At 41.3% G+C, this 23,748-nt stretch overlaps 1 protein-coding gene across 5 annotated transcripts in view; it reads left to right on the top strand.

Annotated features, from left to right (window-relative positions):
- The first annotated feature begins 227 nt into the window (after nucleotides 1-227).
- The window catches only part of LOC134625651 (C-myc promoter-binding protein-like), a 90,800-nt gene continuing 67,279 nt past the window's right edge, over nucleotides 228-23,748 (top strand). For all 5 annotated transcript variants that reach the window (XM_063470910.1, XM_063470924.1, XM_063470916.1 and 2 more), the window contains exon 1: nucleotides 228-440. The gene's annotated coding sequence lies outside the window, so the exon portion shown is untranslated. The remainder of the gene's footprint in view (nucleotides 441-23,748) is intronic.

A 23,748-nucleotide genomic window follows, 5' to 3' on the forward strand; every position in this document is an offset into this window, starting at 1 on the left:
TTTCACATAGCAGTAAAGTCCTGAGTCCACCTCTGGTCAGTCTCTTATCGTGGGTCTCCCGGGAATGACTGCAAGTCACTTAAACGTCCTCTGAAGTGACAGAAGCGTGTGTGTGTGTGTGTGTGTGTGTGTGTGTGTGTGTGTGTGTGTGTGTGTGTGTGTGTGTGTGTGTGTGTGTGTGTGTGTGTGTGTGTGTGTTGGCGGATTCCCATCACAACCAAGATGGCGGCGGAGCGGACAGCCGGCTCGGCACAGTGAGTGACAGGAGAAAGCAGCCTCGGTCGGTTGGACAGCTAACAGTTAGACTCTGAGGGGGAGAAAAATACAATAACAACACCTCCCGCACCGTTCATCTCACCTTCTGTAATGCAACAGCGTCGGTAGAAGCCAGACACCGTCCGAAGTTGTGTGCGAGGACTAATCTGACGTTCACAAGCGGGGTAAGTGCGAAATGATGAACCGTTACCCTGACTGGCTGCTTGGCGTGTTGAGGGATTTACCGAACGGCTGCAGGCTGCTAACTTAGTGCTCGAACAAGCTGGAAATCCCTTATGCTAGCCCTGTCACCTAACTCGTGTATGTGTTTGTTGACATTTGTTTATGTTTTATCTGTCAATAATGACAATTCACTCTCGCAGCTTTTGAACCAATACGACTCCCATGCTTTCCCCGCTTCTCGACATCTAGGTATGTGCCACAGGTTGTTTGCACTCATCGCTAAAATTTGGGAACATTTTAGTCACCGTGAACGAAATAACAGCCAGTCAAAGCACGTCAAGCCTCAAACGATCCGCTGAAATGTCTGATTTACCCCACGAGCGAGCTAAAAATAACCCAAAACACTCTCCGTTTGCACCCCGTTGCCTGAGGATATTTTAGGTTGTTCGGCTTTGTATGAGGGGGGAATAACACCTCTCGTTTAGCCTTGCTGTTAAGCAGTGGCGTAGAAAGTGCACGGACAGTCTTTCCTATGTTTTATGTGAAGGATTTGCAACCTGGACTGGAGGGTATGTCAGTGGTTTTCACTAAGCTGTGTGGTGGTGAGACAGTTCATGACTGGTGAAGGGTGACGAGAGTGTGCTAATGCGGGTTTGCAAACGTGCAAGTTTGATGGGACGTGTTTGCTGTTAATGTGCAAATCCTTACACGTATTTCTGTCAGAGAAATGCTGTCAGACCCATACCAGGAGTGGTGCTGGTGTAGTCTGTCAGACATCAGACAGCGGTGACAGCCACTGGGGTTTGACATTCTGGAGGTCTACCCCCCCAAAAAAAAAGAATAAAAAGAAAAGAAAAGAAAATCCCACTTACATCCTTTCCTAGTGTTTTTCCATAGCATGAGATGGACAAGTCTGATCAAATCACACATGTGACAGAAAGCCTGTCATTTGAAAACCTCTGCTCCACATACCAGAAAGGTAACCTGAACTGTAAACCCACATATATTCTCTTTGCTCTGATATGTGACATTTCTCATGGGAATATTGTGTTGTTGTGCATCCTGTTGATAGGATGTTTATATGTCGCCTTATTACCTTGCAGTATGTGCTGAAGAGGGCAGAAAGGTACTCTTCTGGAAGGAAATTAAGTCGTAGTTTAAAAGAAGGTGCTGTCGCCTGACACAGAGGAGCCGAACAGCATGCACCAATTGCCTGGATTGTTGGAGTGAGCTGCAGGGTTTACAGCCAGTAAAACATCAAAAAGGAGCAGACAGCTAGACAGTGTCCTGACTTCAGTTAAAGCCCACTGTCTGTAAATAACTGACACACAGTGCTCTCTCTCGTGGCGGTGATGGTTGTAATACCCGAGGCACAGGGTTCTTGTTATTCCCATCTTGTGTAATTCAGTGAAAACAAACAAAGTGAGGAAACAATTTGACTTGACAGAGTTGTCAGTGACAGAGTGTAGCTCTAGATGCCTGAACTGGAGAATCTGGTTTTCTGGCAGAGTTCAAGTCTGACAATTTAGCCTGTTGCAGATTGATTTTTTTTTTTTTTTTTACATTTCCAACAATTTCTGTCACAAACTATGTGTATCCCTGAAGATACACTGTTAGCACTCTCACAGAGAAGCCTTTCTGGGGTTCACAAACTGTATGGAAAAACCCTGTTGATCACTCTCCTGGGTTTATTTTGTGATGAAAACACAGTGAAGATTGGAGGCTTTTAAGGATTTGCTACAGTAAAGTCAATGAATAAACAGAAGGTTGTTGCCCAAAGTGAGTTTCTTCAAGTGCCTGGGACAGCACCTTTTCACTAACGTTAATGCTGACGTAGAAGGGTTACTAATGAGCCCCCAAATATTCCTATAATTATATTCAGGTTTGAGATGTTGGATTCAACTGTGGCTTATACAGTTGGATAGAGTAGAGCAAGGGTGGCTGAATAGAATAGAGAGACAGCGAAAAAGATGCTGAAAATAAATGACAGTCACGCTTTTGAAATTGTCCTCTCCATCTCTCTGGTGATTTCTGCAGGACTGTGAACTGATGCATGATAGGTGGGTCTAAGAAGGAACTCTTTGACTTTCATGCATGATCAGAAAAGATGTTAATGAAGCAACCTGACCCATGTGAACACAGTGCACAAGTTCTTGCACGTGGACAATATACAACACATACTTTAAAAAAATGTTGTATGCTATAGTTTCCCTAAGAATATCAACAATGAATAAACACTTGCATAAAACTATTTAATTCAGTTCAGTTGTATTTATGTGGCACTAAATCACAACAACGCATTCTTCTAGGTGTTTTATATTGTAAGGTAAAGACCAATAAAGACAATAATGCAGAGAAAACCCAACAATGAAACCACCAACTATGAGCAAGTACTTGGTGACAGTGGGAAGGAAAAACTCCCTTTTAACAGGAAGACACCTCCGGCAGAACCAGTCTGATTGAGGAGCAGCCTTGTGTGGCGACTGGTTGGGGTTGAGGGGAGGGAGAAAGGAAGAAGGGCACAATGTGGAAGAAAGCCAGAGATAAATAATTACTTATGATTAAGTGCAAAGTGATGTATAAATACATGGAGAGGGAAAAATTGTGAGTGAATAAGAAATGCTCAGTTCAGTGTATTATGGGAAGCCCCCAGCAGCCTAGGCCTATTGCAGCATAACTGAGGGAGGATTCAGGGTCCCCTGATCCACCCCTACTCTGTAATCTTTATCAAAAAGGTAAGTCGTAAGCCGAATCTAGAAGGTAAAGCAATCTAGAAGGTCTGCCTCCCAAATCTAAAGTGAGGGCTGGTTCCACATTTAGGAATGTAAAGATTTAACAGAGTCGCTTCAGTATTCTTCAGTATTGGCTGATGTTTGCCTCACTGACTGCCACTGACCTATCTGCAATTTTGTTACAGTGGAAAAAAAAGTCTTACAAATAACTTACCTAGTAATTTATCAGTCACAAGTCATCAGCCAATGAGCATACCTTGTATAGTCCACCATTAGAAACACCAGTCGTTTTAACATGTCACAGAGTATAACCTGAAATGTAAGACTGAGCACATAAACTCATGGGCTCAGGAAGGTGTTTACTTCTTATATAAGACTGCAAGTCATGGGTATCACCCATGGGTGCAGATTTAAGGCATTTCTTAGCTGGCTTGGTTTTTCAGACCCCAAAGCTACGTCCATCTTTTATACTATTTAAATATAACATTCACATTTATAAATGCCATTTTATTTCATATTATTTCTATCAATATTTCACCAATATTCAGGGGTTACATATATTTATCCCCATGTATCAGTGCATGTTTTATAAATGTTTCATTTCCAGCTGGCCAAAACGGCCAGTTGGCAATATATTTGCAGAGATGCAAGAAAGAATATTTCTTAGCTTTTCCTATTTAGGACAGTTTTTTTTGTTGTTTTTTACAACAGCCAAAAAAACATCAAGTCAGTGAGTATAGTCAGACGAAGGATTATTGGCAGCCAATAGGTGGTGGATTAGCTTTTAGATAATCAGTGTGCACAGTCTCTAATGTGTTGGTAAAGAAAATTTGCAGCATGTGGTTGGTTTACCAAGCATGGGCTCTAGGTTAGCTTTTTAGCTCAGAGATTGGTCTACACTCAGACTAGAGCTGGGCGATATATCGAGTTTTTAAAAAATATCGATATATTTTCATACGAGATATAAGATGTGACAATATCATTTATATCGATATAGTATATGTTACGTTATAATTATACTTGTGGAGCCGCAAGTTTGCCTCTCTTTCGTCCATTTTTGTCTCTTTTGCGTTACTCGGCCTCGCCTCTCTCCCCCCCCCCCCCCATAGCTTCACCTGCAGGCAACGACAAGATGAACACGGCAAATCTCCGTTAACGAGTTACCGCGGATCGCCCCATGCGTGGGGCTGGACGGCGTCAACGTGTTAGCGAGCTAACCACGCTAACGAGCTAACCGCGCTAACGACATGCAGCACCTAAAATCCTTTCATTTTCTCAAAAATCGACAGTGCACCTTATGTATGAATTCTGGTTGTGCTTACTGACCGCGAACCGTTTTTATGTGGTACACGGCGCTCAGCAATCTGTCAAAAAATGTTTTAGTACGACTTTGGTAAGCTACGGAGCCGCACCGCTTGATGGATTGTCGGAGCATTACGGCTACCGTAGTGGAGCCTCGCGGAGTGATACGTACTGTGCTTCAACGTAATATTACCGTATTGTGTGTGTATAAGGACCATAAATGGCACCTGTTAAGAGACATGGTTACAAAGAGGATTTCAAACTCCAGGCTGTCAGTCACACAGTAGAACTTGGGAATAGAGCAGCTGTGAAATCTGTCTTTGTTATTATGCTCAGCGTCTTTTAGTTTACATTTTGACTGCACAATTGTGAGCTCTTTGTTATGCACAAAAACAACATTGTGTTCTTTTATTTATGGAGCATTATTATTTAATAAATGCTGATAATTTATTTTTGAGTAATTTCTTCATGTACATCTACGCTGTATGTTAATAAAAGTGCCTGTCTGACATCTGGGACACAGCTTTGACTAAACTCTTTTTGTTCTTACCTTATGGCTTAAAAAAAAATATCGAGATATATATTGTATATCGCCATGCAGCTAAAAAATATCGAGATATGAATTTTGGGTCATATCGCCCAGCTCTAACTCAGACCATAATAAGAATCTAAAAATAATGAGTGTCTGTGTGCAGCTTTCCACTTTAGCTCAAGACAACACAAAGGAAGTAGGCGCCATCTTTTGGCTCTACATTGTAATTGTACTTTTTGGCATTTTATGAAAAAGTTCAATTCTTAGGCAGACCACTACATTTTTTAATGTAAGAGGATAATGTTTCCAGCTTAATGTACAGAAGCCAAAAGAAGATGCAACTGGAAAAGAAAATGCTGCTGCTATCAATGTGCACACTGAACAAGTGAGAGTAGGATTACATGTTCCCAGGGAATACCGTCCACAAACACTAATTAGCTGTAAGCTCAGACTCATTGTCTGCAGGGAAAAAAGGCAGGATGTATCCTCAGTTGGTGGGTGGCATCTGGTGTTACACTAAAATTTGGGATCTGAGCTCATAGCACCCAGGAAAGTCATCTGTCAGAATACAAAAATGCATTTCTCTGAGTTCCGATGCTGGTACTTTTTCTCCACGTAAAGCTATCCAGCAGTTGGCTATATGTGTAAATTGAGCTAATCACGTTTCACTACAGTGAGAGTGGAGAGCTGGAAAAGTACTCGGGCTGAAGGGGTGGGTTGTGAAGCAACAAATTGCTACTTGGTGCTTTTACTTCAATTTTACAAAAATACAAGTGAAGAATTATGAGAATATGAGTGGAAAGGCAAAATAAAAAGAAACAATCTTAGGCAATTGCCCTTTTTGTTATGAAGGTTTTGGGTTTTTTTTTGCAAAAGTGGTAGACCCTTATTTCAGTACATTTTGCCTATTAAGAAACATATCTGGTCTAACATGATGGTTAATGTAGTTTAGTCAGGACAACTTTAGTTAAAAAGATTATTTGTATCAGCAGTAATTTATATCACCAGTGTGGTTCTATAGAAAGCTGGAGTAGGGAGATGCTGCAACAAGACCCAAGCAGTACAGAGCAGGCATTCATGACAGCAGATACAACACTGTTATAAGGTAAAAGGAGCTGAGTTGTAGTGATGTGTCGGTCGCGAACGAAACAGCGTTTCTTTGAAGTGAACGACGAGAGCCGGCTCGTGGCTTTGTTTTGTTTTTTCTCTCACCCTCACCCTCTCTCTCGCACTTTTTTTCCGCTTCACTCCGCACGCGAGCCTTGTGCTTGCGCTGGGAAGAGGGGGGAGGGGCGGTAGTTACACTTGCAATAGCACAGGAACAGAGCGGGAGGGAAAGAGAGAGAAAGAGAGCCAGGGACAACAACGTCACATTAGAAAGGTATTAGTGATGGTAAATTTGATTCTTTTTACTGAATCGAGTTTTAATGAGTCACTCACCAAAGTGAATCGGGTTTTTTGAGTCATTTGATTCACTGAGTCAGTTGACCAGAGAGTGCAAAAAATGTACATTTTCACTCAAACTTAATTTCTTTTCTCTTTTCATGTAAATCCTACTGCTAAGATGAGTGATTCTAAAAGAAAACAACAATTTTATAAAGCAAAAAAGAGCAAAAAAATTTCTAAAGGGAACATTATTTTATTAGTATTTTCCTTAAATGTGTCAAGTATATATTTTCTCATCTAAATGTCCACTGAGCCGTGAGCCAGGGGGCGGTAATGTGCCTTAACATTGGTTGCCAACCAAGAAGAAGAAGCTGTGAGCCCGGAGGGAGGGGGTGAGTGAGTGAGTGATTCGTTCGCTCTATGATTCAGCACAGGAGGGAGGGGGTTAGCGAGTCCTGAGTGACTCGCTGGCTCTACGATTCAGCACAGGAGGGAGGGGGTGAGCGAGTCCTGAGTGACTCGCTGGCTCTACGATTCAGCACAGGAGGGAGGGGGTGAGCGAGTCCTGAGTGACTCGCTGGCTCTACGATTCAGCACAGGAGGGAGGGAGTTAGCGAGTCCTGAGTGACTCGCTGGCTCTATGATTCAGCACAGGAGGGAGGGGGTTAGCGAGTCCTGAGTGACTCGCTGGCTCTATGATTCAGCACAGGAGGCAGGGGGTTAGCGAGTCCTGAGTGACTCGCTGGCTCTACGATTCAGCACAGGAGGGAGGGGGTTAGCGAGTCCTGAGTGACTCGCTGGCTCTACGATTCAGCACAGGAGGGAGGGGGTTAGCGAGTCCTGAGTGACTCGCTGGCTCTACGATTCAGCACAGGAAAGGAGGGGGTGAGTAGCTCAAATGTGCTGTTAGCATGTTAGCAGAGCGATGCTACTGTGAACCGAGGAGCTATTGTCTTGATGTGAGCTTCTACTCGGTTTTTTCTTCCAGTTCAGAGCAGAAATGTTTTTGTTAAGATACTGGATGTTGTGTTTTTCTCCACAATTTTAATTATAAGCTAGATATATTGCTGCTAACAGCAACAGGGATGAGTCAGTGAGTCAGTTGGGCTTGTGAATCATGATTCATGAGTCAGTAAAGTGATTCTCGAGTATTGAACGATTCGTTCATGATTCGCGCATCACTAAAAGGTATAGTAATCATCCACAACTATTTTCAGTTGCGGATGATAAAGGATTCAGAAAGTTTATTCATGCAGGCCTATATGACAGAGAATGTGCATCTTCTTTTTGTTTTCATATTTTAATTTATATTTAATTATGTTGTGGTTTGCAGTGTTTTGTGTTGTTTCACTTTAAATTTGTTTAAAAGGAAAAAGCTGAAAATTTAAATAGTTAAAAGTTGAAATGTAAATAGTTGGTTTTTGTATTATATGATTTATTTATTACATTTTATGTGGAGTGAATAAATAAAAGTATATTTACGGTGGCCCCTAGAGACAAAGCACGTACAAACTCGAAAACACGTACAAACTCCGAAGCACGTACAAACTCCGAAGCACGTACAAACTCGAAAACACGTAAAAACTCCGAAGCACGTACAAACTCGAAAACACGTACAAACTCCGAAGCACGTACAAACTCGAAAACACGTACAAACTCCGAAGCACGTACAAACTCTGAAGCACTTACAAACTCCAAAACACGTACAAAACACAACAGAAGTGCTCCAGGATGCTAGGGGCAGTGTTGAGTTTTTCTTACCTAGTGGCTACACAAGCCAGGAAGTACCAACGACCGGATTTGGTGTGTAGTAGTAACAGGTAAATGAACATTTTTTAAATTATTTGAATATATATGAGTGCTTGTGTATAAATACACAAACAATACACACATGCTTTCAATTGTGTAATTTAAGTGATCTAGGTAGCTCTGTTTTGGAAGTTCAGTTAACGCTAGAAATGTGTTTTGGAGTTTGTACGTGCTTTGGAATTTGTACATGCTTTGTCTCTAGGGGCCACCGTATATATTTATATATAAACATATATAAATAAAACCACTTTTATTTACATGAGTAATTCCTTTTGTGCATAATTTTATATTGTTGTTAATAATAAATTAATTAAAGCAACAAAACAACCTGAAGAGCCGGTTGGGAGCCGAAAGAGAGAACCGGCTCTTTCGGCTCGGCTCACTAAAAAGAGCCGGAAATCCCATCACTACTGAGTTGCGGGTGGGTTGCAAAGAGACTTGCAGATGCACAGTGTCTCCAGGCAGGGCTAAGCAGCTTAATATCGTAGCCTATATGAGATTAGTCAGTTGTATAGAAGTATAGAAGTGATGACTCAGCTGACATCACACACACACACATACACACACACACACACACACACACACACACACACACACACACACAGAGTAATGCTTAAAAACAGCGCTAATTTATATCAGATTAACATTAGAGAGGCAAAAGTCAGTCAGTCAGTTAATAATACCGGCTAAGTAAAAGATGATAGCAAACTGCATGTTTAGTTTTTGTTTTATATGGATGGGCCTGCAGTCACAAGTGTCGGAGATCTGTATTTTTCTGCTCTGTTCCACTTTGAATAAACCTTCCCTTTAACAGATTGAACTAAAACTATGTTGAGCGTAGGCTTGCCACAGTCAGTGCCTGACCAATGAAGGCTGTAATTTTCTGGTTCTCACATTGTTGTGCTGCTGCTGCTGTGTGGCCTGCTGATTTCACAAGGGCACAAGGTTATTCTCCCAGTTTCTTCTCAATATTCAGACCTGTGCCTATCAAAAACAATAAAGATGTTACTGCCAGAACTCCAGAACAAAACTGCCAGACTCGAAAGTGAAGAAGCTGAAAATCAAAAAACATGAAAACAATAAAATATAAAGGAATGCAAACAAATGCATGTGACTTGAAGAGCAAGTCAGACCCTTAAGAATGCTTTTCTGCCAAACAGGGAATTAAAAGATCAGGCTGGGAGACAAGGCTTGTCTGAAAGATCAGGTTTCCTGGAGACATGCTATTTAATTCCCACAAGGCTCTGCATTAGCACTTCCTTGTGATAATACTGTACACAGAGCCAGGAAGGTAACATCACATATAAGACTGCAGTCAGGGGCAAGTGATTCTAGTATATACTTTGATATCTGTATATTAAAATATCATCTTGAAATTCATTAAAGGTGAGAGAGTTCTTTTTCCACCCCGCAGCTATTTTTTCCCCATTTACACTTCATGCTTAAATTGCAACCTGCAGTTGTTAGCGTGTCACCAAGATGGAGAGCAAAACCTGTCAATGAAAGATAAGGTGTGCAGGAACCTCGGCAAATGGGTTCATCTGATATCTAAGGCACTATTGCCAAAATCAGACTGCAGTGAAGCATTCAATAAGTGGAACACTGAGTGCAGAAATAAAGACATGAAGTCACTTCACTATTCACTGGAACCACAATGTGGGGCAAATTTATTGATTAAAGATTGGCAGATAAAGTGGCTTGACTAAAATCTTAATCAGTTCTTTAGCTATTTGCAGATATAGTGGTTAAAACTGAAAGTTGAAAAAAATATTCTGAACTGGGTTTAGATCTGAATGTTTTTCAGGCAAAGAGAGGATTTTTTTTTAAGTAAGATGTGTGTGATACTGGCTTTTGATTAATCAGAATTAATCATTTAAATCTGCCCCTGATCATCAGAATCAGTATACTGATGATCCATGAATGATTGACCTCCCCAGAGCCCAAACTACAACATTATTGAAGCAGTCTGGTGTCAACTTAAGAAAGAACAAAAGTCAGCCAACATTCGAGATACAACTTTGAATGTCCTTCAAGAGGCCTTGATAACATTTTCTGAAGACTACTTAAAGAAAAGACAAGAAACTTGCCTAAGAGAGTTCAGGCTGTGTGGAAGATTAAAGCTCTTCATACCAATTGTTTACCTCCAGGGTTTTCCGGAATTAGGAAAAAATATTTTGAGCTCTATTGTATACAGTCTACATGGAGACATGTTGCGACACTTCCCTGTGGCAATACTATGAAAAAATGCTTTCTCAGACATGTAGCCATCCTTAGTTTGGACTGCTATTTAGTCTGTCTTTGTCTGTTTTTGCCTCATAACTTTTCTCCCCCTTGTCTATAATCACATATTGAGGTTAATAGTATCAGCTGCCAGCAGGTAAAGTCTGTTACTGCTGTGTCTCATGCTGCTGCATCCCCATCCATCATGGCTTGAGTTTAATCATCCATAACCAACGCATCACTCAGAAGGAGTGAGAGGTTGCCTTAAACTTTAGCTGCATTTTAAAAACATCCTTTGAAATTTAGGTCAAGACTTTGCACAAAGTTTTTCCAGGTACTTGCTATGCTCCCCAATGCTTTTATGCTGAGGCACCTTACAGTGCCATTAGCATATTCATTCTTGGTATAGGTTAGTCACAGCAGGGCCTAGATTGCTAACCTTGTCACAATAAAGTCCACAATCTGCACCACGGTCTGTCGCTGTGCATTATGACTGGCTACTTTATGGACACCTGTAAAGTATTTGTGAATAAAATGTTGCTTGAACACGCTTCTCCTGCTTTGACGAGTGCCTAATACGGAAGATTTAAGTTGATATCTAGACGTTATTCTGGAGGCCTCTCTTTATTAAACAAAGCAGCACATTTTTACAGTCTTTAACCTTGATGCTTGTTTGACGGTATACTTGTTGTGTGCTGATATGGTTTTTATTCTGTTGTCTTTTTAATAGCAGGCACAGGAAGTCCCATCTCTGTTCTTCCTGTGGTGATAATGTTGGTGGATATAAGCATTAAAGTGAAAGTAAATGAAGATTTACAGTGGAAGTTTCTGTGGATTCAAATGCCTAATGAAGCTATAACTGTACAGTAGTATAATGTCAACTGACCTTTGAGATGCTCTTGATAATGATCTTGCAAAGAAAATAGAACTTTCATAGCACAGCCTCAGTACAAAGATAAACCAAGTCAATTACAGCAAAAAAAAAATCTGTAAATTATTCTACAATAATTCATTCATCTAATATCCTACAGGCAAAACAAAATTTATTGTGTCAAATTAAGATTCCTTTATTCAAACAGCTTTTGAGGCTTCCGGCTTAAAACTTTTGATTTCAAAATTGGCATTGTAAGTCACACATTGTATTTAACCATATAACTAACCGTACTTATACAATAACCTACTCTAACAATAATTACAGTAATGCAGTATTCATGACAACCTGTGGGGCTGGTTGGAACCACACCACACCGTTTATAGCTGTGAGGTGATCTTTGTGGCTTCTCATGGATTATCAGTCTATCTGCAGGATTTGAAAAGTGTTAAAAAGAATTACATCTCGTCTTAAGTAAGTATTAGTTGCATACACACTGGAAGAGACTAGCAGCAACGCAGAGAGCAGATACCGGGGAATGTCACTGAAATTCAGCAACTTGTAGCGGTGACATACGAGATAACCCATGTATTAGCTATGCAAACGTCACAAGCATAGAGTTAAACTGCACTCAGCTTTAAGCATAGTGGCTGAACAAATAGGAGCCAAGGATACTGCTGATTCACAAATGATGTTAACAAAATAAAACAAAACAAATAACAAGTTTACCTGTGCAAACATATATTGGAATACCCACGGTGTGAGCCAGCTATCAGCTCTGATGTAGAACAAGCCAGGTCATATGTGAATGGGGCTTTTGAACTGTGCCTCAGGAGGCAGTTGAATCCTTTTTGGTTTCACTCAGTCACCAGTCGATGTTTAACAGTTATTGTTAGCATTCCATGAAACTCAGTGACTGTGACCAAGTGTCAGTTTTAGTGATCCAGGTTCAGGTGACCATAAAAAACTGTTATCATTGTAATTGTTTCATATACCACTGGATAATGCAAGAAAAGAATAACCCCAGGCTGTGATGCTTCCTCTGATTTTCCATCATGAGTTCATCCTTTGGCTGGTTGGACTGTGAAGTGTTATTAAATGTATTCAGTAATGTATTAAAAAGATATAAAATGGTGTTTGAAAATTCAGCGTATATATAACTCCTGTAGAAATCTTTATTTTGCTACAATACAATATCTGCTCTTTATGTTAACTGTCAGAGCCCAGTCCTCCATCTTAGTGAATCATAATGTTTTAACCTCCATTTGTGTCCAGTGTAATGTGTTCCTGGCTCAAAAGAAGAGTTTAAAATCCTCCATTTGTCTCACTCTTTTTAGCATGTACTCGCTAAAATAGGTCTGAATAGCCCTCCTGGCTTTTGTAATTTTGTCCACCTTTTTTTCTATGTGTATGTCAACTTGGAATTAAAACAAGGTGAATGTCTGCCTGTTTAACTAAATGATGCCTCTTTGTATATTGCTGACTTTATTAATCTCTGAGGGAAAAATTGTTTGAGCTTGTGAAAACAAAAAACTATCTGCTGCTTAAACATGCAAACACACAAAAATAAACCAATCTGACAAATTGTCACCTGCCTAATTAACAATACACTGTGTTGAAGAAGGGTTAATGGATACCAGCTATCTCTTATGCATAATGTCTCCTCTAATGTACACACACATACACCCATTCACTTAGTCTAATTGCAGTTTAAGTGCATGTTCAGTGCTAGCTGTTTGGTAATTACAGTGACAGTGATTCCAGGAAGAACGTGCTTATCTGCCAGTGTGGATGGTAGTAAATACATTCTGGACAAACTTAAAATGATAAAGTTATTCATTTATCGGTGAGTATATGGTTTGGTATTAGTTTTGGTGATTTGTATTCTTTGATTGTTCTTGGAGTTGGAGCACTTGTAAAATGAAGAAATGTCAGCATGTCACTCAGGGGTTTCAGGTGTTTACAGAAACTTGAAACCGCTCATGTTGAGTTTCTCCGAGGCTGGTCGACAAGGTTAGGTAATAAGTAAGGTGTAGAGATTACAGTGGACGTGGAAAATGCTATTTCTCACAGAGGTTATCTTTCCTCCTCTATGTTACACGACCTGGATGGCAGAATAGCCAAACGCCCACCCCTCTGGACTTAACTAGAAGCAGATGCTTGACTTCCTACTGGCTTGTGTTTATGTTCTCAAGCACATTCCTTTTCACCTCCTCCACGTGTCTGCCCTGCTGTGGCTGTCTTTGCTAGATGTCTATACAGCTGGAGCTGGTGTGCAGAGGCTGGCCCAATGGAGCCTCAATTGAGAGAGTCCCTTTTCGCCAGTTTCATTGCTAAGTCTGGACAGCTGGAAATCGTTCCCCTGTCACGTTGCCTTAAACTAAATCCTTGTGCAAGGCCTGTTGGGCCTGGACAGCTTATCGAACTCCTCCCAGAACTCCTATTGTGATTACGAGTCAGCGAGTTTGGGCTGGGAAGCTTTGTCTATGTCTCTGGCACCACGCCGGTCATGTGGCCAAGTTTGAATGTTCTCAGCCTGTGGTGCTTTTCTCTGATTCGTGATTACTGTCAAGAATCGGACAGAACCACAAAACCCAGATAATCTTCCTTAAGCTGAGTCACAGCACAAAGTACCTTTAAAACAAGTTAACCATGGCAGTACTTACAAAGACAAATAGCTTGCAAAGTCTTGGGAGAAATCGAGGCATTTGTGATAAAGGAACCGATGTCATGTATAATTCAGAAATGACATAAATACATTTTCTAGTGCAGTGAGGGGCTCCAGTGACCTTTAAAGAGATTTGTGGCCTAAACAATCTCTGCTTTTTATGATAGGAGGAATTGCTTGGACTTCTCTCTCTCTGGGCGTTTACCTCAAGCTTTCCTTCCAGGTCAGTCTTGCCAGGGGCAAAGTAGGGCGGCCAGCGAATTAAGATATTTGGATTAGGCCACTTAAATAGTGATGCAGTTTTTCATTCATATGCGCCAGCCGCCATGTGAGTCACAGCTCTGCATCTTTTGGATGCATCTCCCATGGGGAAGTCCAGTGATCTATGCATTTAAAAAAAAATCCACAGACTTATACAGTATTGTATACAGTAAGACTGTTTTGTTCTGTTATGCCTTCTCAGCACTTTAAATAATTTCTATTTGCTAAAACTGGAAAGCTGTTTAAAAAAAAAAGAAAAAAAAGTGAAGTTCATGTCTTAGGCTACGTTCACACTGCAGGTCTTAATGCTCAATTCCGATTTTTTGATCAAATCCGATTTTTTTGTCTGCTTGTTCACACTACAAATAAAATGTGACAGCAAACGCGCTCTAGTGTGAACCGTCAAAGCGGCCCACATGCGCAAAAGAAGACGTCACACACAACGCGCTCTGTTTAGACTCAGACCAAACAGTATTGTTTGACTGATGGCCCTTAATATAAAGACTTGTTTCGGACTTTACGTTTCCCAATTTTGCTTTAAGTTATAAAGTTATTTTGTTATTTACAAATACTTATTGCTGTTTTAGAGAGGAGCTGTGCTTCAAAGGATAGTTGGAAATGTCTGTCAGAATCTGCAGATTATACAGTACAAATAAAATGTTCACGTTTCTCCAACGTTGTCTTCCCAATAGTTTCACTAACATCTACACCGGATGGCCAGGAAGCGTTCGCGATGTCTTATTGGGCGCTTCTCCGGCGCTGATAATTGGCGCCTGTCTTGTGTCAGTGACGTAAAAGACGAATTTAATGCGACATGACCATTCAAACAGCAGTCGCTTTCTAAAACACCAGATATGTATCGGATTCAGTACCACATACGAAAGTGACCCAGATCGGATTTGAAAATATCGGATTTGTGCCGTTCACACTGTTATACCATGATCGGATATGGGTCGCATAGGGTCAAAAAAGTCAGATTTGATGTGCTTTCGCCTGCAGTGTGAACGTAGCCTAAGTTTCTGGGCTTCACATCTTGGCAGCACCGTGTTTCATACTCCATAGATCCTCGCAGCCACATTTCACTGATGGCTTCATGAAAACCTGCACTTAGAAATAAACAAATGCTTCTTCCTTCTATTACCTGTGTTTCCACTGCTACTCAGTCAGCAGTGTCGACTTCTTCTATTCTTAAAATATAGGGCAGGCAAGAAAAACAATTGAGGTTCATTTCAGTGGGCGTCCGCAATAGTCCTACATATGCACTGTATATAAATGTAATCCTTATGTAACGTTTGCCGTGATGTGCCATGATACTACCGCTTTGGCTTGTATTTTTAGCAGACTGACAGCATGGCAAGGATGAGTGTCATTCTTTGGCCCGTCATGTGTCTCTGTAGTCATTCAAACAGGGAGGTGACACTGCAGAGCTCTCTGCTTTGCGCCCATGTAACTGAAATAAATTAGGTCAGCATCTTTTTTCTGTTACACTTTTGTAATAAGTGTGGAGTTAACTGTACTTAGTGAGTGATCCATGAAACAATACGCAAGTCTGGTTTATGTCAGTTGAGTCTCATGCAAAATCCTCCTGGGTCAATAAAACAGCAGTGAGAGGCAAGAAACAGGATAGCTGTTGGACTGGTTGACACTCTGTGCTATTCCACCCTCTTTTATACACGGTGCACTGGTTCGCACTGTTGCTCCACAGTAAAGAAAATCGTGTATATTGAGCATTTTAGCTTCTGCCTTTTATTTTGCCTATGAAATGTGACATGTATTTGCAGTTACATAGCATTTTTCTAATCTTACTGACTGTTCTAGATGCTTTAGACTGCATAGGTTTAACCATACACAATCCTCAGGAAGTAGTTCACCATTCTCAGTGCCCTTGTTGTGTTTGGATCACCACCTGGAAGTCCCATCCTTATCATTTTGTGGCAAAATGGCAACCCTTAAACTTGTATGTCAAGGTTGTAGGGACCCAGATTTGGTGAATAGTGTAGGTGCTGTGTGGTGATGGTGTTACTGTGAGAGGCCACACAGTGACATGTGCCACAGTTTGTGGCTGTACGCTTTTGCACATAACTTCATATTTGCCGCATGTCTTCTTCATCCTGTCTGGCACCCCTGTTAACCTTTCCACACATAGTCACATGTGCACTTTTAAAGGCAGAGAGAGTTGTAAGGTATGAAAGTACAAAAGAAATGTGTGTTTGTGTCCCACTGCAGATTTCATTTCCAAGCAGCAAACTGCAGGGTTGAAAACTAAAGTCGTTGCTTAGCTCTATGTGAGGCTGTGCAGTAACAATTTAAACCATTTACTGAAAGGTTCAGTGTTGCAGTGGTTTTGTCCTACTTTACACTGTCATCAACTCCCAAGTAAATGTTTCTGAAAGAGAAGTGAGCACATGCTCCACATCCTGTCCTCTGAGTGTTTCACCAATGTGTTGTAATGTGAGTGTCCCAGGAACGTTTATGAGCCCGCTCTGTGTGTTGGGCAGGAAGTTGAAACGCAGACTGTGGTCTTGGACTCAGGATGCAGTGCAGATGTGTGGCCCTCGGAGCGGCTTTGGTCACTCTTTGTTTAACCTGTTCTGTTCCCGTTGATCGCCACCACCTCAAGGTAAATATAACAGAACAGTCTCGATGCTGTCTAAGTAATGGAAGGACCACCTTCTGCTTTTGGCCAGACATCTCTTGGCACAGAACATCAGCGCTGCATGCTGTGGCAGCCTTCTCATTTGTTTCCCACAGTGAGAAAACAAGGAGGTATGATGCATTTTGTAATTCGAGTGTAAGAACTAGAACACAGTGAACACAGCATTTTCTCGCCATCTGTCAATAGCTGGAAGGGACGACCAAAGAAAAAAATCTCACATTGGCCTTTGTTTGCATATAAGCTTTGCTCATTGCCCCTACAAAGATCATTAAATTATGCCAATAAACACCCAGCTTTGTCTACCAAATGTTGTGCCCATAACAGCTAAACCTAAGTTAGAACTACTCATTAGGTTAAAAAGTCCTGCTCCATCTGCTTCCACTCTCCAAACTTTACTCCAAATCATTTAATATTAAAAGAAAAAAAAAAAGATTTAGTTGTTTTTTATGTCTGTGGTTCTTTTCTGTCAGTACAGTGTCATGCGTCACAAATAAATGTTTTGCGCAGATGTAAGAGGAGTCAGTGAGGCCAGAATAGGGAAAGATTTTATCACTTTAATTTCTTCTCGACTTAGACTGTTCTTGCATGATGAGGTGAATAAGAACAGTCCCTCGCACTGCTTTATGTAGTTTTAGTGGCAGCTGGAGTCTTGCTCACGTAGCATCACATAGACTAGAGCTGGCAGCTTTTTCACCTTTTCCCCTGAGCCAATGCATTTATACAAGCTGACACACCCTGCTAATTAAACCTCCCTTCCCACACCCTCTTACTGCATATGGTTGGAATCACAGGCCTTGTCCAGTTGAATTATTCACAATTAAATTGAGCAAAACTCTTGGATTACACAATCTGGTTGCAATGAGATGCAACCGGGTGAGAAATAGTCCCTGATTGTGTTGCCAGCTAAGGGAATCTTTTTTCTTTTTTTTTACAGAAATGAAAAGGCATTCACATCCTCTGTTGGCCAACTGTGCAAAAATAGGTTTTATATGAAAACCTTACAAAAAACTGTATCTGCTCACAGTTCTCTCACCTCCTGATTACAGCTGTCTTGAACCAAGTCTGTTTTTGTGGCTTTTCACAACTTCCCAGGGGAAGAGTGAGACTGCCGGTAAAGGCATTGTTTCACATTGACCTGCAGAGATGGGCTTGTGCTAGCGAGGCAGGCTGAGACTACATAGCCACAGTCCAAGGCTACCGAAAAATCTGTCTAATGTAATTGTTATAAATCTCACTAGTATATTAACAACAGCAGTTCCCTGGGTGTGAGTTAAAACACTACGTTTCTAAGCACCAGGTTTATTTTTCTTTTGACAATAGCTGCAACCATTAAGTTAGATAATGGATCTTACTAGGCAGCTGTTCCTGTTAGCATTTTTACATATATAAAAGCACCTTTTAACTATAAAGCAGTTAAAAGTTAAAAAGGGAATAAAGAAGCTGGCAAATTTGACATCTTAATACAGTTGGATTTAAAAAAAAAATTTCTGGCTTTATTTGCTAGTTACAGTGAAAAGTGAAAGGAAAGCGGAGGGAGAGAGAAAGAAGGGAAAGGGCCGTGGGTCAGATTCGAACCTGGACCAACCTTAGCTTCGAAAACAATGTAGCAGTGCATGTTAAATGATCCATTTTAAGCAAAGATTCAGCATCTGCTCCCTTTAGATGTGCCACAGTCTCACCTCACACTATTAAGTGTTTTGGTCTTTGGCCAAATGCAAATACACCTCACTCTGTGTCACTGATTCCACTAGGTTTTTTCTTCTTTTTTTTCTGTTTATGTGTTGTTTTTTTCTTGAAAATGGGCACAGCAGTCTTGAAATAGCAGAAAATCAGTAACCACTGTAGCGCTGGATCAAAGTAACATAGAACTAGGGCTGCCACGATTAGTCGACTATCAAAATCGTCGAATAAGGAATAAGTAATAGGATTTAAGAGTGTAATAACGGACTGAAACAGAAGATGGCAGCACTGCATGTACAAGGATGCCAGCTGCCGTTAAACCCTGAAGAAGAAGAAGCAGTGCTTCGGTATGTCACTACCCGATCCGTACCGGAAACCCGATTGGTACCACGCATGTGCGAAAGGTGTCTACTTCTGGCCAAAGCATTTTACGATAGTTTCAGGTTGGAGTATCTGTTAAGATGTTAAGGATAATAAGTATCGCTTAAATTATTTGCAGTAATGAAACACTTCAATATAATGTAGACAAAAACGAAAAATAAAATGATAGTTACGGATCAGGACTCCCCGATCCTTACTGCGCATGTGGAAAGTCGGACCGTACAAATCGGGTCTACCCGATCCGTACCGCGCATGTGCAGATGTATTCTTCTTCTTCTGTTTCGTTTAATGGCAGTTTACTCCCCAGTGTACGAGGATACTGCCACCTGCTTACCGAGTGAATGAGCCCTATTGTAAAATGAACTAGCGTCATTACAAATGCGTGTTAAATTTGATTTAGTGATAGTCGAGGGTGTTTATGCTTGTCTGTGTGGAGAGGATTGTTGGAATAGTAATGATGATGTCCGCTATCACTGTCAATTGTCAGTAAACACTTAATCTGGCTGATGAATCTTCACGTGACATATAAGTCTGTAATTAGGTGCCATTCTTCTTATTTTACGGCACTGTTGTTCAATCGGGGGACGCACTCTGTTGAGGAGAAAAGCATGAATTTGTTTGTATACAGATTATCCATTGTTTAAATGTCCCGGGCAGTCGAAAAGGAGGCAGAGCTGTTGAGAAATGCTATGAGCTAACTGGGCGCTAACCGTGTCACTCAAATACATTAACTGTTGCAATGTTGGCAACGAGAGGAAGTAGGGTTGCCAACCGTCCCTTAAAAAAACATAATCGTCCCGTATTTAGAAACAAAAGTACACGTCCCGTATTGAGCTAATAAGGGACGCACTTTGTCCCGTAATACAGTGAGAATCAAAAGTAGTCTATAACTTTTAATGGAATTAACGCTTTGTTTGAAAACACAATTCCCAGCCCCTCTCCTGCTTTGTGACCAATGAGCTGACAGCACACTTATGACAATTCGAGTATGATAATTCAGATTACCGCTTATCTCATTGGTCGAGGAAAGGTCGATTACGGAGGAAATAACCGGAAGACAACAGATGACCACAACAAGAAGCATGGCCAACAGGGAAACAAACGCCGACACTGCGGTGCAAGTCTCAGACGACTGTACACCTAATGCCGGGCTCACACTGTGCGATTTTTGGCCCATTTTGAGCCGATTTTTGAGTCGTGCGACCGTTTTGTCGATCAGCCCGATTTTGGCCTTCATCGTGCGTCGTGCATCGTGTAGTATACGTGGGGTAACGAGAAGCGATTAACACCTCACGACCAGCTCCCGATCATCAATCGCTTGGTCGTGAGGATTTCAAACCTGTTTGAAATCCTCGCGACTGTCGTGAGGGTGTCACCGCAGCTTTTCACACTGCGCACGCGCAAACACAAATGTCAGCAAAAAAGACGGCGCAGCACGGCTGTGCAGCGTGTGATCTGGACACAAGCGATGGAGGCACAACTTGTAGAACTATGGCAAGCTCACCCGAGCCTTTTCGATGTGGCCTCACAAAATTATCACGACCACAACAACCGTGAAAATAGTTGGATTTACATTGCTGCTCAATCACAGCTGCCTGATCAATGTTTTTCATTAGCAATTTGGCAAAGTTGATGGTGGTGGTGCGTGTCTGTGTGAGTGAAAGACAGAGAGGGAGAGCGAGCGACAGAATTTCTGTTATAACCTTCATTTTATGGACGCACAGTGTGAGCACTCAGGTCGCATCAGAGCATCGGGCCGTATAGTGTGAGACCCTGCATCGTGACCTATGAACTTCTAACCCCTGCGAGTCAATCGTACAGTTTGAGCAGGAGCTGAATCGCGCGACTGAAAAAATCGCACAGTGTGAGCCCGGCATAAAGCTGGGCATACACTGTGCGATTTTTTCAGTCGCGTTATTCAGCTCCTGCTCAAACTGTACGGCTGCTAGTTAGTTTTAATATTACTCTTATTATTCTTTCTGGGTCACAAAATAAACGTTTAACATATTTTCAGGCGAGAATGTAGATGTGTAAACTTCAAATATCTGCTCAGTTTATCAAGACACCACATATTTTCAAAACGTCTGTTACCCACCAGCTCGATAGCTAGCCGGGGTTCAAGTCTCACTAGAGCCAGTGAGAACACCGGACTCACGCCAAATGGTTTTCAAACCCACCGCCGTCTTTCGCTACTCAGGTTAAACATGATATATAAGTCACTTAGATAACTTAAAAATGTTATTGTTTGGCTTTTTTCAGTTTTTTATTTGTTCCTGAGTAAATCGGTTTGGCTGAGATTAAAGTTTTTACACAGCTGATTAAACGTCAAGCAGACAACTGATTATCAGAAGTGTGAGATGCTCGAGAATATACTCCGGTGTGCTGTCATATTTTAGATAGCAAGGAGCAGACGGCTGAGTTTATTAAACTCCACCGAAACAATCTGCAAATGTCATTAAAATTTAATAAACTATCATCTTGTCTTTATTTTTAGTTAGCACATACCTTAAACCAGGGGTAGGCAACCTTTCTGATGATGAGTGCCATCTAAAATTTCCTCAGAAGTCAATGTGCCATATGACTGCATTAGCAATAAATTTAATAACGCTCTATATTAACAGTTATACACTACATAGAACAACTTTATAGAATTATATTTGTTTGCAGATGTTGGCAGCTATCAGCGAATAGTTTTCAGCTATTTTGAAACAAAAAAAAGACACTTTTTTATCCATAACAAGAACTCCATAACAGCAAATGAACTGTACAACAGAAAATGCAAATGCTATTTGTGGTCTCCTCACAACAATGATAAGAAAAATAAACTGGGCCAGTATGGCATGTTTGTTAATACAGAGATACACATGTTAATGTGATCTCTGGTCTCCCACTCAGAGACACAGGTCTACGAGTGTCCAGCATTCAGACGGCTACCTGAGGACACTCTTCGTGTGAGAGAAAATCTGCTCACACAGATATGTAGAGCCTAAGTTATTTTTAGCCAATTACAAGTTGAATCTGGTAGTTGGGGTTGTTAGCTCACATGCCGTCATTAGGAAGCGGCACAACAAATGTGTCTATGCAAGCTAATTTGCGATGTGCACCGCTGGCCCGGCCATTTATTTTTTAATACACCTTGTCAGATTAATTCACTGCGTGTCATGCCCAGGGCTGTACTGGGACAAAAAATTGGCCCGGGCATTTTGACTAGAGACCAGCCCACCAGGTATTATAGGAAAAGCCATAAAGTCTTTGAATGAAAACAAACGCTGTTGTGACCATGATGTACACTGTCTTGTTGGTATATGTATGATTTCTATACATTTTACATCAGATAAAAACTTTGGTTGTAAGATTCAGATAATTATTTATTAAAAGCTAGACATTTTAAATGAGAATAAGAAAGAAAAGTGTTTCTTTGTGCCCCCATTTCCCTGTTAAAGCCCTACCTGGCCCCCTGGCAAAACTTTGCTAGACCCGCCCCTGCACAGTTACCAGCTGTCAGCTACATAAAAATGGATCCTGGTGTTATTTGTCTCTCAGAAACAGTTCATAACTTCCCTTCAACTCATTCATGTCACCTAAAAGGTAAACCTGTTTCTCCATCACCTGTTCAGCGCTGATGATTCAGTAAGGATATCTCCTGGTTTCATCTTCATGTTTCCCTCTCACCAGATATCCAAACCGGTATCATGACCAGCAGCTTTTACAGCTGTGGCTCCAGCAAACATCAGCTGATACTAGAAATTAATATTAAATAAATTCTAACAACAGCTGATCAGTCTTAAACATGCTGCTGTTGTTTAGCGTGACAGCCGCTGGTTTCCTCTTTCTGGCGCAAAGTGGGCGATAAACAAACAAGAGAGACGGGACTTGCGTCAGAAAAGCCGATCAGCTGATCATTGATCCGTTGCATGATTGAAGTAGCAACAGGAGAGGGAGGGGAGATAAGAGAGAAGAAGAAACAGCTGTGCAGCATAAAGACACAGAATAACTCCAGCTTTGTGTCTTTTTTTCATTCTAGCTGAAGTACGGGACAAACTGTGTTCCTTTTCAGCTCAATACGAAACGTGTAATATTTTCACTGAATATGGGATGATTCCGTTTTTTACAGGACAGTTGGCAACTCTACTAACTAACCTCATTAATAAAATAAAGTTCACTATCAGTAACATCATAGCACCCGCCCAGCTGTATAGAAACTCCGTCATGCTAGCTAGTACGCAGTACGAGTTATTGTAACTGACTGTAAAAAGTCAGCACAACGAAAATAAACTACACCTAAACTTGGTTTATATCTGATCCAGATAGACTGCAGGTCATAACTTCTTACCTGAAGTTCAGTTCACCTGACACTCGGACCGGCGGCCGCCCCGGGTCTCTCCTCCTCCTGCCTCTCCTTTCCCTCATCCACCTGCTGGCCTCTGTGGAAGCTCTGCCATAGCCACCACCGAACAACTGAGTTATTTTTACACATCGGCCAGCATCTGGCCAATCCACCACCTTTCATTGTTTATACCGTTACAACAACAACAACAACAACAACAAAAAAACATCGGCCCATACCCGATTGGCCAGTCCAGCTATGGTCGTGCCATCAGTTAACCCTTCGCGTGCCAGCTGTGGCACGTGTGCCCAGGGTTGCCGACCCCTGCCTTAAACACTTGAAGCTGATGATAGTTATATAAGAGCAGATGCATCGTGGTGCAATAAGCTGTACGTTTTACGTCCAATGGATGCATGATCTGATTAGTCTACTAATCGCAAAAATAATCGGTGACTAGTCGAGTATCAAAATAATCGTTTGTGGCA

Source organism: Pelmatolapia mariae, linkage group LG1 (genome assembly GCF_036321145.2).
Source record: "Pelmatolapia mariae isolate MD_Pm_ZW linkage group LG1, Pm_UMD_F_2, whole genome shotgun sequence".
NCBI lineage: Eukaryota > Metazoa > Chordata > Actinopteri > Cichliformes > Cichlidae > Pelmatolapia > Pelmatolapia mariae.